Source organism: Eutrema salsugineum, unplaced genomic scaffold (genome assembly GCF_000478725.1).
Source record: "Eutrema salsugineum unplaced genomic scaffold, Eutsalg1_0 scaffold_6, whole genome shotgun sequence".
NCBI lineage: Eukaryota > Viridiplantae > Streptophyta > Magnoliopsida > Brassicales > Brassicaceae > Eutrema > Eutrema salsugineum.
The window spans coordinates 10,929,209-10,944,612 of NW_006256547.1; the positions used below are offsets into that span (position 1 = coordinate 10,929,209).

The following is a 15,404-nucleotide window of genomic DNA, read 5'->3' on the forward strand; positions in this document are numbered from 1 at the left end:
TCATCTCCACCAGCATCCCGGATCCAGGTAAGTTCTCTTTGTCCTTACCAATTCGATTATTTATGCATTTTTCTCATCCAATCTCGACTTGTTTCACACTGAGGACAGTGTGATTTAAGTCTAGGGGAGGATTTCATCCCTTTCTAACCACTTTTCTTTCATGAGTCTTGCATTATCTACATTTTTTGCATTTTCCTTAAAGTTTTTCAAAATCGGTTTTCAAAACAAAATACGTTTTAAAAGGGAATGGTGAACATGAATCAATGATAGTTGACTGTGTGCTTTTAGACTGTTCCTAGTGACATGCTCATTCATGATTTAGGACTAGACTAGGCGGTAGCTAAGCACATTTGAAACGAAGTACCCTAGAGGAATTTGAATGATTTCGATTTAGATGAAGGGATACACTAGCTCTGTTTTATTTGGACTTAATTTGGACTTAATTTTCTCATTGAAGCATTAGACCAGGGAAACGAATCATACATTCAGGACTCCTTTATCCTTTTACCACTCTCTGTTGATCCTGAATGGCTAGTTCATCTTTAGCTAGTTCCCCACCTTAACCAATCCTCTTTCAAACCACATGCACTCTTGTTTTCTATTGTCTTATATGCAGATAAGTGCAAAAACGTTGGAGAGAAAGAGGAACGACACAGTTTTCAGTCACCAAGGACAGAGACCTGCGATTTGCCGGAAAAGTTCCCGGAAGGATTCAACACAAGAGGAAGCTCAGTTTGCCTTAGAAAAATCTCAAATTTTGGTACAATCTCGTCCTCTAGTCTCTCTCTCTTTAAAAGGCATTTCCTTTCCCAAAAAAAAAAAAATATCCAAAAATAAGGAGATAAAAGCCTTAGAGAGTCTAGAGAGGTCGAATTTTAAATCCCAAGGCAACTGGAGTTCGATTTTATGGAGTTTTGGAGATTGTTTTCTGATTCCCGGAAAGAATCTAAGTCTGGGGGAACAGCTGTTTACAACAAAGGAGGAAGGATTATGCAACAACATTTGGCAAGAAGAAGTGACTGAAAACTGTGGTCATCAACATGTCCTTATCTCTCTTGCTGTTTTGCATATTATCTTGCATCCTCCAGATCTTCAGGTAACCCGAAACACTTTAACTCCACCACTTAAACAGCCCTTTAATGCCAAACGCCGTCTACCCTGGATGATGTCTTTAATGAGAACTCACTATTGAACTTAATGAATGTAGAGAGCTAGTTGACTGAAATCAAGATTTAAATTGTTTAAGTTTTGCATGACGGAAAAAGTGGACTAGTATCTCTTGTGCATTAGTGAGAATTTTCTAGACTAAGTTGTGGATTGATGCACTATCTTTGGTCCTAGTTTAGGAGTTCATGTCTATGAGATTTGTGCATTTCCTATTTTTGTTTTCACTTAACCAGTTTAGGCTTTTGCTTTGTTTGAGGACAAACAAAGGTTTAAGTCTGGGGGAGTTGATAACACCGTATTTTGACCACTTTTATGGATCATTTTGAAATACTTTTTCTATGTTTTTAATTGCTTTTAAGTACTTTTATTACGTTTTTCTAGTATTTGTAGTTTCAAGACTCTTTTCAGGAAACTTAGGGAAAAGCTTAACAAAATGGATAGAAAACCAGATTTCAGCTCAGAGTCAAACCGTCAGAAGTTCACCCCTGATTGAAGGCCTTCTCACCGTCGGATCCAGCTCAAATTTGGAGACCTTAAAGATGGAAGTATCAGCTTTCCAGTGCACTTTACAGCTTGGCAATTCAACGGTTCAATCAAAAGATACGCGAAGAGCAAGATGTCCCGTAAACCAGCTGGCCAGCACTTCCACCCGCGGCCAACAAGCACTTTCCCGCGGTCAGGAGCATCCCGACCGCGGCAAACCACTCATCCACCGCGGTCACACTTGTCCCGACCGCGGCCTTCAACCTCCAAGCCCAAAAAACCCATTTCTGAAGCCCACATTTGGAGAAACCCTAAGTGACGTCCAGAGAGGTCTTGAGCACTATAAATACATGTCTTAGGAGCCCTAGAATATGGTGTAACGAAGAAACCTAATATCATCTTTCATTACTTCAAACTTTTATTGTTTTTGCTTTAGCTTTTAGGGAGAGAGAGATTTGTTCTCTTGAACCCTTGTTCTTTCTTTATCAATTTCGGTTTCTATTCTACTTCTTAATATTATGTCTTTAATTTCGTTCATTATGTCTGAGTAGTTTTATTGTTGGGATTAAGGGATTTTCGATGGGGATTTATATGTTCGGTGAGGATTCCATTGGCTATTGAGCTGAATCTTAGAACTTTTTCTTCTGAATTTGTTTTTACTGCATGAGAGTAGCATCATGAACTACAATCTGATCCAGATGCTTGGTGACACGAAAGTGTTCATCAGGTATCAGATCTAGTTTAGAAGAGCAAAACAAACATAGGAGTGGAAACCTACCTATGGGCAATTTGTGAATTAGGACGAGTCTTAAACATAATGCATCTCTTCTCTTCCAGGGCCAGAGTGGAAACCTACTGGTCAGGGTTGAGAGTGATAGTTGTCTATGATCACGACAGTGGCGTATTCATACGTCCATGACTCCAGTTCGAAAAGTTTAAGCTAAGATCTTACAAAAGTTACTCTCTAGCAATGTTTTGAATCGTTCGTACCCCTGAGAAAACTTCCCTGAACCCCAACGCTTTTTTCTCCATTGATTTCCTGCGATTTTCTTTAAGCTTTAATTCAATATTGTCTTTCCTTTTTAGTTCATTTTCATTTAAGCATTAGAATATCCGTTTTTATCATTTTTAGTCATTTTTGTTAAGTTTAGTTATTACGTCATTTAATTTCCGTATTCTCTTTTAATATTTCGCTTTTAGATTTTAAACACACTACCAAACCCCGACTAAACCGTTTTTGTTCTAGACTTCCTTACTTTAACTTATTTCAAAGGCTTTTTGCAGGAAAAGATCCTCCTTCCCTGTGGATTCGATCCCTAAGTACTACAATTGATCAGCTGTGCACTTGCGGCTATTGATTTCAATTAGGGTAAAACTTTATAACCCTCGACACACACATCAAGATCACCATCAGGAGACAAGTGGAAAACCACATTTAAGACCAAGCAAGGTTTGTATGAGTGGTTAGTTATGCCTTTCGGCTTGACTAATGCACCAAGCACCTTCATGCGACTTATGAACCAGGTTCTTCGAGCTTATATAAGTAAATTTGTAGTTGTTTATTTCGATGATATACTTATATATAGTAAGAACCTTAATGATCATCTTCAACACCTCGAACCTTTGGGGCTTCTCGGACCACTTCGCATTCAGGGAAGCGTAACTTCTAAGATATATGTCCGAATTGTGTGCTTCCGGTTTCAGAGGCCAGAGGACCCATATATATTTACCTTTGGTGAAGGAAGCTTCGGTGCTTGGGAAGTGGAAAATTTCCTGGAGGGCTCATCTTCGCAGTGCATTTACACGATCAGAGAAGGGCGTCTAGACATGTGTTCATTCCGGAGATGTTATCTTCTTGCTCATAGCTCTGAATTGAATGATCTCGGACGTTCTGGAAAGAATACTCAATTATCTCGGATTCTGATGAAGGCCCCGTAAACTGAATCGGTACGGAAGTGCACCGTCCATCGCATTCTTCGGAGCTCATCGGCTTGGTCCAAAACGGCAGCGAGACAGGAGTTTCTTCCGACGAGCTTAACTTTCTGCCCACGCGTCAGAATTCCATGATTTTACTTGCTCTGTGACCGTGATCCAATCTTCTCCAACTTTGATGAAGCACCCGACAGCTGAATCGGACCGGAAGGTTCCCCGGACAGGCGATTTTGGAAATGTGTCTGCACCCGGAGATTTTGGCCGAGAAATTCATTAGCCGGTACGCGTTTTGGCCGAGGAATCCACCCGCGGTACGTGAGAATGGCCAAGAAAATCTTCCTGGGAACCTCCAAAAACCCATTTTTGCCATTTTTCAAACCTTGATCACCATTTCTCTTCCTGGATCCATCTCCTCAACTCCAAATAGCTCCAAATACACCTGATAAACACTCAAAACATGCAAAGACTCATTGAGACCTAATGCAACTCCTAAGTTCTAAAACAAATCCTAAGGACCTAAAATGCATGAAATAAAACATGATTTGGAATGAAATATGCAACCTAAATTATGCAAATTATATCACCAAGCTAGGAAATACATCTTGGACTTCAAACAAAGAATCCATGAGACCTTTGATGAAGCATGGGAGAGACTTAAAGGCTACACTAAAGATTGTCCTCATCATGGGTTCCAACAAGAAGCTATCCTTAGTATCTTCTATTGGGGAGTTGATAGAGAGCATAAATGGACATTGGATACAGCTAGAAATGGGCGTTTTGCAACTCTTACCATAGAACAAGGAGAGTTACTTGTTGAGAATTTGGCCAAGAGAAATGAAAGATACAAAGAGCTTGATACTGAAGATTGTCAAGATGGTAAAAGTGAGGTGGAGCTTCGTTTTCAGCAAGAGTCTGTTCCACAAGGGCAAGCTGCTTCAAAGCCTCAAGAAATGGAGCTGAACAGCATGTTCCAACAACTTCTAAAGGGACAAGATGAGCTCACAACAAGAGTAAAGCGTTCATACAATGACCTCCACAACAAAATAGAGAGTTTAACCTCTCAAGTGAATCACATGGAGAGCAAAGATTATGAAGCTGCTATAAAGGAGATAGAACGTCTACTCTGTAGTCCACAAGAAGACATTGCTCCTAGAGGTCTTTCTTCACAAGACAATGAGGACATTGAGCAACTCAGTGGAGAGGTGACCCTTGGAACTGAAGTTTTAGCTATAAAAGACGTCCATGGAGCTTCTAGAGACAAAGTTCAGATTGCTGCTGAAGAAAAGGCCGAAGAACAGCTTCAGAAAGAAGAAAAAGCTATTGAACCGCCAGCTTATGTGTCTCTAAGTCTCTGTGATGAGTTTCAAAACTTTGAGATGAAGTATGTGGGGACTTGTGGAATGAAAGAGAAGGATCAGCCTTTTGCTGCTTGTGAGGAAAAGAAAGAACACCAAAGAGAGCTTGATCTTGAGTTCATTGATGGTGAGAAGTTCTTTAGTGATGATGAGGATTGCTTGGAATCTCCACCTCCTACACCAGGTGAGAAAGAGATCAGCAACAATAAAGGCAATGGTTCAGAGCACAAAGACAAGAGCCCAAAAAGCATTAAACCATTCACTCTTGGGTCTTCTTCTCAAGTCTTAACTCTCACTCCATGGAAGTTTGATGGTGGAGCTGTGGAATACAAAGTTAAAGGCAATGGAAGATCAAGACCATTTGCCAAAGTCAGAGCTATCCTCACACAAGAACTCAAAGACAAGGGATCTGATGGTGTCGAAGAGCTGATGAACAAGAACCTCATGCTTGAACTCATGGACATGACAAGGAGCATCAAAGCTCATCCTCACCCAACGTAAGAAAGGTTTTGCAAAGTCAAACTTAGTGGTGCTTTTGGGAGACACCCCAGGCTTATCCTTTGTAAATATTCTTTTTAATGCTTTATTTTGCTGTTTTTAGGATGTTTTGATGTGTTTTGTGGAGTGTGTTCAGGTTACAGATGACCTGGTGTTCTTTGGCCTCAAGGAATGGTGGACAAGATGCAAGGAAATGCATAATTTGGCTAAGTTCACAGTTTGCCACGACCATGAATCACTGCTTGACCCAGGCGTGGCATGAGGCTTTTTCTTGGATGCCAACCTTCGGTGATTGCCATGGGGAGATTGCCACGCCCAGAATTGAACCGTGGCAAGTTGAATTTTGAATAGACCACCATTCGGCTTTTGCCACGGGAGGAATGCCACGGGTAGATTCAAGGCATGGCAACATGTTTTAAGGCAGCAGGACTTTCGGCTTTTGCCATGGTCTCTTTGCCACGGTCACATCCAAGCCGTGGCAATGTGTTAGAGGAAGAAAAAAATAATTCCACGGGCTGTCCAGAGGAGCTTCCAGACCGTGGCAACAGGGGGTGGCAAGAGGAACAATGCACAAAAACGAGCTCCAGCCCTCACTTCAAGCACGTTCAGATCAGTGCAAGGAGAAGCATCAAAACTAGGACACCTCCAGTGATATTTAGCCTCCTGAGATTCACAATTCCACTACTCCCTTCCATCAAAAACAAATCTGGTAACACTCCAAACTCCTTGTACATATGCATCTAGTTCTTTATTTTCTCATTTTGCATCTTTCTTGCTTTTGCCTTTCACTCCTCTCTTATGCTTTTATAACACAAGGGACTGTGTTATTTAAGTGTGGGGGAGGGATTTCATGTTTACTAATCATGTTTATTTTGTTCTTATTTTCTTTTTTTTTTTGCATCTTGAGTCTCATTTGATCATGCATCTCATCTAAGTGCATATAAAAACCAAAACAAAATAAAAAAATCAGAAAAATTTTCACAAAAATGTTCATTCTAGTTGCATTTCACATTTTTAGGATTGAGTCTAGTTGCATCATATAGGTTGCATCTTGCAGGGAGTAATGATAGGTTTTCCTAGAGAGTACACCACTTTGAGAATTTTAATTAAATATGCTTGTGAAATGACTTCTATGCTTGCAAGGCTTGAAATGATCTGTATCTGAGAAGCAAGTTTGAATTGAACTCAAGTCTAATAAGTGAAAACCCTGAACTTGACTTGAAATTATCATTTGGTGCATTGTTTGAATAAACTTGTGGATACCAATACACATATTTGAGCTAGAATCCTATTTTTACCATCCTCTTCCTTAGCTCAAATAGCTGAATCTGCATAATAGATCAGTTTTCCTCACCCTGAACCCATCCTTCTTTCAAGCCAATTGTTTGTGTGTGATTGAGAGGCCACCTTGGACCAAACTTAGCAGAAAATATTAGGTTTAGGGCGACAAGGGCAAGTCTCATTGAGTGTCAAGTTCCATCATCAAAGAGCTGAGAGATTTGGCGAGAACTAAGTGTGGGGGAATACTTGTTGGTGAGTGGAAAAAGGAGAGATGAGTGGAAACAAAAGGAGAGTGGTGAGAACTAGGGGATAGAAAAAGAAAAGAAATCAGTCTTGGAAGTTTTTTGAGTCAAAGAAAGTGAACTCTAGTGTTTTGGAAAGAAAGAGTCTAGCCTCTAAGTGAAAGAAAAAAAAAAAAAAAGAAGCCAAAGAGCTCAAATGTTCTAAAAAAGAAAGAAGAAGAGGCTAGAGGTTACAAAAGAAAGTGAAAAAGAGCTGTGTAAAGTTTGAACTCCAAGACTTGTGTATGAAAAGGAAAAGAGAATCCCCTAGTGAGAGAAGAATGAGTGTGAAAAGTAAGCAAGTGAGGAAACTTTGAGTAGAGTGTGGGGTGGGATGAGTCCTTGCCCTTGTATGCATAGGTTGCCTTTTACCTTTAGCATTCTGCCAAAGTTTGGTCATTCATAGAGAGATCCTTTTGCTGCATTGAACCCACTTAGGCATTGATGAGATCATTTTAGTCTCATAACCTCACCCTAGCCAAACTCTGTTTGTGTAAACAATGCATCCTTTGATCCACTTGGTAAAAAGCTTAATGAATGTTAAAGAGTTGAGGAATAGGAGAACTTGTGGACATTACTGTTGAGTTGATACACCAAAGTATGGTTTTGCATTGCATATTGAGCATGAACTTGAATTCTCTTAGTGGTCACTTCTCTTAAAGGAAATATGAACTCCCATGCATTCAACCTCTCTCTCTCATTTTTTTCTTGTTTGCTTGAGCACAAGCAAAAGACAAGTGTGGGGGAGTTGATATACTCACATTCTGTCATGTTTAGGATTGCATTTTTGTCCAAATATTGAGTCTCATGCATATATTTAGGTCGTTTTACATATATTTGTCTTTGCTTTTGTCTTTAGTTAGGAATTGCATTAGGTCCTAGAGAGTTTTGCACTTTTGGAGTGTTTACAGGTGATTTGGAGCTAATTGGGAGCAATTGGGACAAAAGACATGGAGAGACCATCACCTTATGTGCATCAGACTCGGACAAGTGTTATGGAGCCGACGATCCCTCAAATTTATCACCTGAGAAGGAGGGAGTTCACCAGGATTCAGCCTCCGGAGTCTTCATAAAGAATCAAGAGCATCGAGTCTAGTTTCCAGAACACTTTAAATCATCCTATTTGGAGTTTTGAGCTGAAAGTTACGGCGATAAGCAGCAGTACATGTCTCGGAGCGGATAAAGGACCAAAGCAACGCACATCAAAGAACCGGTGGAACGGAGCCCTTGCCGACGTCATCTGAACCGAAACCCTTCATCAAAGTTGGAGATGATAGAGTCACGGTCCCAGAACAGGTCGAATCATTGAATTTGGAGTCGTGAGATGAGAGTTAAGGAAGGCGAGAGACATACATATCAGCCAGACGTCTAAGAGTGGATAAGGTGCTAAGTGTCATGATTTGACACAGTGATAATGCCTTGATCTGAGCTTGGCCGTGGCATAATATGACAACTCTCGGGATTTGACATGGTTTTGAAGCACGGCCTTGGACCTGACCACGACAAGCAATGAAGATCTTTAACACGCCCATAATGTCATGGTCGGGATTTGACATGGTCTTGAAGCACGGCCTGGTGTTTGGCCGTGGCAATCACCGAATCATCTACACCTTGCCACGCCAAACATGAAACGGTCCAGATCAAGAACGTGGCAATCCAAGAAGTTCATCACCCAAACCCAGAAAAGAAGAGACGTGGCCACTAGACATGGTATAAATCAAGCCATGGCAACCTTGATCATGAAGAATCTGTCCAAGAACTATGACACTGTCAGTTTGCCACGGTCTGGCCAAGCATTATCTGACCATGGCAAACCACACCACTATCCATCAAAGCCGGGTCAGGACCCAGTTTGTCCTGGGCTGACCCAGTCCACAAGAGACACTATATATGCTTTTTAGGGTTTTTTCCAAGGGAAGGGCTTGGTTTTCTCTTGTTTCTCTTTCCCCTTTTGTAAAAAAACGAGTTTGTTAAGAGATATCTCAAGGATTTAATCAATCTAAGTCTGTTTCTTATCATCTCATCATCTAATCTTTGCTTCTAATCATGATTAACATCACCTCTTGCAAAGGGAATGGTGTGTTCATCATGATTAGTGAGTAGTCTTCTTTTAAGCTTCTAGGTGTGTAGATTAGGGTGCTTAGATGTAGATTAATGATTTTTTAAGCTTAGATTCTCTTCTCCTTTCCTTAGTTAGCTGATCCTAATGCTAGATCTCTCATTATAAGCTTGATATAGAGCTTAGGCATTTCTCCACCCACAAGGTGTTTGATGAAATGTCTGAATGAGCTAAGCTAAGGGTTTATGCCTTTTTCATCATGGGAATGATTGTTAAATGCATGAATGACATATTATAACTGTTTCTTAATGCTCATTGATTCATATTTCACAAATGATGATTTGGTTTGAAAATGGATTAGTGCAGAGGTTAGTGCCTTCATGAGAGGATTAATCTAGATTAGAGTTCCAAGTTAATTGGAATTTGAGATCATGTGATGTTTCCTTTATCTTTCTGTATAAGATTCAGTCTTTCTTAGCTCTTATTTTGATGCACAAAGAGGCTGTCTGATCATTTTAGACTTTGAACCTTATGCTTGTTGATTGTTTATTCATCTAATGGGATTTAGCCTTGAATTGGTAATTAACAAAGGGATTTTTGTCATGAGAATGAATTAAACTGATTTGGAAGTCTAGACTAAAGAATTGCAAGTGTTGCATTGTTTGCTTAGCATCATGAATTCACATTTAAAGCACCCTGATCAATGATCACATCTAGAGGTTTAGCTTTCTCTTTATTTGAATTTGAGTGTTTGTTTAGTTTCTCTTGCTTGTTTAATTCTTAATTACTGCTTGTTCTTGTTTGCTTTATGTTTTTAGACACCTTGTTACCAACTCATCTGCTTATTAGACTTGAATTAAGATAGCTCCTCATAGTTCTAGTGTCTAGAATCTCTCCATTTGGATTGATATCTCAAGTGCTACAATGACATGAGTAGTTGAGGAATTGATCAAGGATTGAAAATTTTCTACTATCAATTTGGCGCCGTTGCCAATTGGAGAGTTCATTCTAGCATTAGGACTTTGGATCTTCTTGAGATCAAGTCATTGTTTTCTTTTTTTTACTAAGCTTTTATTTTCACCATGTTACTGTATATCACTAAGAGCATGCATCTCTTTGAGATGATGAATTTTCTCTTTTTCATTGTTACTAACTTGTCTTCCTTGATTCTCTTGAGCTTTGAAAGGTACCAAATTCACAAGAAGAGAAATGGAAAGACACGCTCTATTGAGCTGTTGGAGATGGACGTCCACAAGAGCATTCTTCAAGTTCCAAAACCTCAACAAACGCCACAACTTCAAGCACTGCCTCCAGCACTGACCCAAGCTCCAAAGAAAACGCCAACAGTTGGAAGCTGTGACACTCCTTGCTGTCATGGAAAGAGGTATGGAATCCACCCTCCTCCAATTGAAGCTGCGGCCTATGAGATCAAAGCAAGCTTGGTTAGGTTGATTCAAGAAACTAAGTTCTTGGGGTCTGGCATGGAGAATCCATATGATCATTTGGACTGCTTTGAGAGGTTGTGTGACACATTTAGGACTGGAGGAGTGCCCCAAGACAGTATCAAGCTCATCTTGTTCCCATTTTCACTTGGAGAAAAGGCAAGCAAATGGGAGAGAGCATTACCATCACACTTGGTAAATTCTTGGGATGATTGCAAGATGATCTTCCTCCAAAGGTTTTATCCCATACAAAGGACTATCCAAGTGATAACTAAGAGTTTTCAAGGCTCTTTGTAGAGGTTATCAATCCCCTGTCTTGTAGTACAAGGGGTTTATCAATCCATATGTGGTGTTAGACACTAAACTATGTGATCAGATTCTTAATTAAAGCAAACAAGAGTGGTTTTGATTAAATAATGACAACTACAAACTTAAAAACAGGATTAAAGACTAAAGAAGAACTAAACAATGACAAGTGATATGAATATGATATGATGGAGGTATGAGATTCTAGACATGATAGTTGGTTAGGGTGCTTTGGTGCTAAACTAGAAATGCTAATGACAATGATGAGACATGATTCAAATGATTAAGAACTCTAATCTAGGTTAATCCTCTCATGAAGGTATTAACCCCTATACTAATCCATTTTCAAACCAAATCATCATTTGTGAAATATGAATCAATATGCATTAATAAACAGTTCTAAATGATCATTCAAGCAAATAACAATACATCATCATGCAGCAAATGCTTAAACCTCTAATACAGCTCTTTCAGGAATTTCATCAAACACTTTTGGTGCATGAAATTCCCAGAATCTAGATCTCAAGGGATATGCAAGCATCTAGCATAGAGAACAGCTGATTAGAGAGATGAATCAATGAATCTAGGCCTAAGCACTCCTAATCTAACACTTTAGCACCCTAACCTACACATCTAGAACCTCATTAAGGTGACTACTCACTAATCATACTAATCTCTCTTAAACCTTTGCAAGTTGAGAAGATTGGCATGATTAATGATGATAAATAGAGATGGAGAAGATAAATTAAGGGGAAAACACTCTTCAAATCGATATTAAACTCAAAAGCAAGGTATTAACAAGTGGTTTTTCATTAAAAATGAAAAGGAGACTAAAAATGGGATAAAAGTCATCTCCAAATTAGGTTTAAAAAGTATTTATAGATGCCTTGGACGAACCGGGTCAACCCGGAACAAACTGGGTACTGACCCAGCCTTGGTGGGTAAAGAATGAGTTTGCCACGGTCTAGCAGGTTCTTGGTCAGGCCGTGGCAAGTGACCGTGTCAAGTATTGTATCGCGTGTTCTTGGATGAACCATGGTGCCACGGTTTAGCAAGTCTGGGTCAAGTCATGGCAAGTGGTCGTGTCAAACGCCGAAAGTATGCGCAAGGTTGCCACGGCCAAGTCCTAGGCTGTGGCATGGAGGCCGTGTCAAACGCCGAAGAAGTGTAAAAAGTTGCCACGGCCAAGTCCTAGACCGTGCCAATCGCCGAAAGTGAGTAAAGTCCTTCCCGGCCAAATGCTACTTTGCCACGGTCAAGTGTAGACCGTGGCATGAAGATCGTGTCAAACGTCGAAGCACTGCAATTAAGTGCCACGGTCAGGTGTGGACCGTGGCATTCCATCATGGCATCTTTCCCTTAGCTCGCATCGTTCAGGGCCCCTCGTAACTTCTAAGATATTTGTCCGAATTGTGTGATTCTGGTTTCAGAGGACAGAGGACCCATATATCTTCAACTTTGGTGAAGGAAGCTTTGGTGCTTGGGAAGTGGAAAGTTTCCTGGAGGGCTCATCTTCGCAGTGCATTTACACGATCAGAGAAGGGCGTCTAGATATGTGTCCATTCCGGAGACGTTATCTTCTTACTCATAGCTCTAAATTGAATGCTCTCGAACGTTCTGGAAAGAGGACTCAATTATCTCCGATTCTGATGAAGGCTCCGTAAACTGAATCGGTCTGGAAGTGCACCGTCCTTCGCATTCTTCGGAGCTCATCCGCTTGGTCCAAAACGGTAGCAAGACAGGAGTTTCTTCTGACGAGCTTAACTTTCTGCCCACGCATCAGAATTCCATCATTCCACTTGCTCTGGGACCGTGATTCAATCTTCTCCAACTTTGATGAAACACCCGACAACTGAATCGGACCGGAAGGTTCCCCGGACAGGCGATTTCGGAAACGTGTCTACACCCGGAGATTTTGGCCGAGAAATTCATTAACCGGTACGCGTTTTAGCCGAGGAATCCACCCGCGGTACGTGAGAATGGCCGAGAAAACCTTCCTGCGGTACGTGAGAATGGCCGAGAACCTCCAAAAACCCATTTTTGCCATTTTTCAAACCTTGATCACCATTTCTCTTCCTGGATCCATCTCCTCAACTCAAAATAGCTCCAAATACACCTGATAAACACTCAAAACATGCAAAGACTCATTGGGACCTAATGCAACTCCTAAATTCTAAAACAAATCCTAAGGACCCAAAATGCATGAAATAAAACATGATTTGGAATGAAATATGCAACCTAAATGATGCAAATTATGAACATATCAACTCCCCCACACTTGTCCATTGCTTGTCCTCAAGCAAAAAGAGCAAATGAGAGAAAGAGGTTGGATGCATTGGGAGTTCATATTCCTTAATGAGAGAAGTGATCAAAATGAGAATTCAAGTTCATGCTCAATTATGCAATGCAAAGCCATACTCAGATATATATCAACCAAACAAGGAATCTCCACAAGTTCTTCTCTCTCTCAACTCTTTCACATTCATTAAGCTTTTCTCAGGTGAATCCAATGATGCAATGTTTAAACAAGCTGGCTTGGCTAGGGAGAGGCTATGAGATTAAAATGATCTCATCAGTGTTCAAGCGGGTTTAATGCAGCAAAGGGATCTCTCTATGAATGATCAAACTTTGGCAGAATGCTAAAGGTAAAAAGCAACTTATGCATACAAGGGCAAAGACTCATCACACCCCACACTCTACTCAAATCTTTCTCACTTGCTCACTCTCTCAAGAACCTCACTTTTCACACTTATTTTCCTCTCACTAGGGAACTTACTTTTCACTTTCACTCTCAAGTCTTGGAGTTCAAACTTTACACAGCTCTTTTTCTTTTGCAACCTCTAGCCTCTTTTTTCTTTCTTTTCAAAACATTTGAGCTCTTTGGCTTCTTTTCTTTTCCTTTTACTTAGAGGCTAGACTCTTTCTTTTCAAGACACCAGAGCTCACTTTCTTTAACTCAAAACTCCAAGACGGATTTCTTTTTCTTTCATTCCCTAGCTATTTCCACTTTCTCTTTTCCACTCATCTCACCTTTTTCCACTCACCAACAAGTCTTTTCCCCCACACTCATTCCTTGCCAACACTCTCAGTTCCTTGATGTAGGAACACAGCACTCAATGAGACCTGCCCTTGTCGCTCTAAACCTAACACTTTCTGCTAAGTTTGATCCAAGGTGGCCTTTCAATTCACACACAAACACTGGCTTGATGGAAGGATGGGTTCAAGGTGAGGGAACTGATCCATGATGCGGATTCGGCTACTTGAGCTAAGGAAAAAGGGTGGTAAAAACAATGGTTCTAGCTCAAGTATGTATATCGGTATCCACAAGCTTTTTTCAAACAATGCATCACAAGATATTTTCAAGTCAAGTTCAAGGTTCTCACTTAATTAGAGTTGAGTTCAATTCAAACTTGCTTCTCAGATTCAGATCGTTTCAGACTTTGCAAGCACAGAAAAAGATTCACAAGCATATTCAGTTCAAGTTCTCAAAGTGATGTACTCTCTAGAAAACCTATCATTACTCCCTGCAAGATGCAACCTACATGCATATGCAATCTAAACTCAATCCTAAAAATGAGAATGCAACTACATGATCATTTTTTTGTGAAAATTTTTCAGATTTTTCCATTTTTTTGGTTTTTATATGCACTTAGATGAGACTACATGAATATGCAACTAGAATGTGACTCAAGACTCAAAGTGTAAAATAAGAACAGAAAAAAAACATGATCAGTAAAAGATGAAACTCCTCCCCCACACTTAAATAACACAGTCCCTTGTGTTATAAAAGCATGAGAAAGGAGTTAAAAACAAAGCAAACAACTAAAATGCAAAATGGAAAAGAAGATCTACATGCATATATACAGAGTTTTGAGTGTTTACCTCAATCACTGAGGTCTGATCCCAGGTAGTGGGATGGGTTGGAGGTGGAACAGGATGGAGTTGAGTATCTAGGTGGGCTGCTCTCAGGTGAGTCTGGTTAGAGTGCTGTGACCGGGTTGACCCAGTCTTCTTTTCCTGGTGGGAACACAAGGTCATGAGCGGCTGAGCTTTCTACCACCTCCTCTCTTGTATCTCGTTTGGGTGAGGTGGCTGGAGCTGTGAGTTTCTTCACCGTCTTCTTTAGTTGCCTAACACAGTCAACAAGCTTGTGGATTGTTTTGTCTTGCCACTTGCACCATTTCTGAAGGGTGTTAACTCTGGAATACAGCTTCCTTGTGTGATAATCAGGCTCACCCCAAACATAAGGATCAAAGTGGTACCGGCCTGCTCCCATTCTTCTTTGAAGATCTCTTGGCTCCTCATTCTCACAACCGGCGGTCCTAGTTGTGCTCTGCTCTTCAACTGGCTCTTTACCCTTAGAACTTGTAGTCCTCTTGCATTTGCGAATTGGAGGGTGAATGGCTGGGTTGTAGAGTTGATCCTTTAGAACAATAAAGGAGACATTGTGCCTTTCTGTGAGAGTGATGATGGCTGGGTATGGCAACAGAACTTGAACTTTCTCATCTTGTAAGAGCTTGAAGTTGTACAAGAAGTTTTCACCATTGCTTTCTGCTAAGAACCGAACCTTGGTGAGGGTAGCTTCATCAATCAACTCATG

At 40.5% G+C, this 15,404-nt stretch overlaps 1 non-coding gene across 1 annotated transcript; it reads right to left on the reverse strand.

The window, feature by feature from the left end:
- Positions 1 to 4,167: 4,167 nt before the first annotated feature.
- Positions 4,168 to 4,273, reverse strand: LOC112083667. Its single transcript, XR_002897803.1, has one exon. It is a non-coding gene; the product is annotated as a small nucleolar RNA R71 (small nucleolar RNA).
- Between the last annotated feature and the right edge of the window lie 11,131 nt (positions 4,274 to 15,404).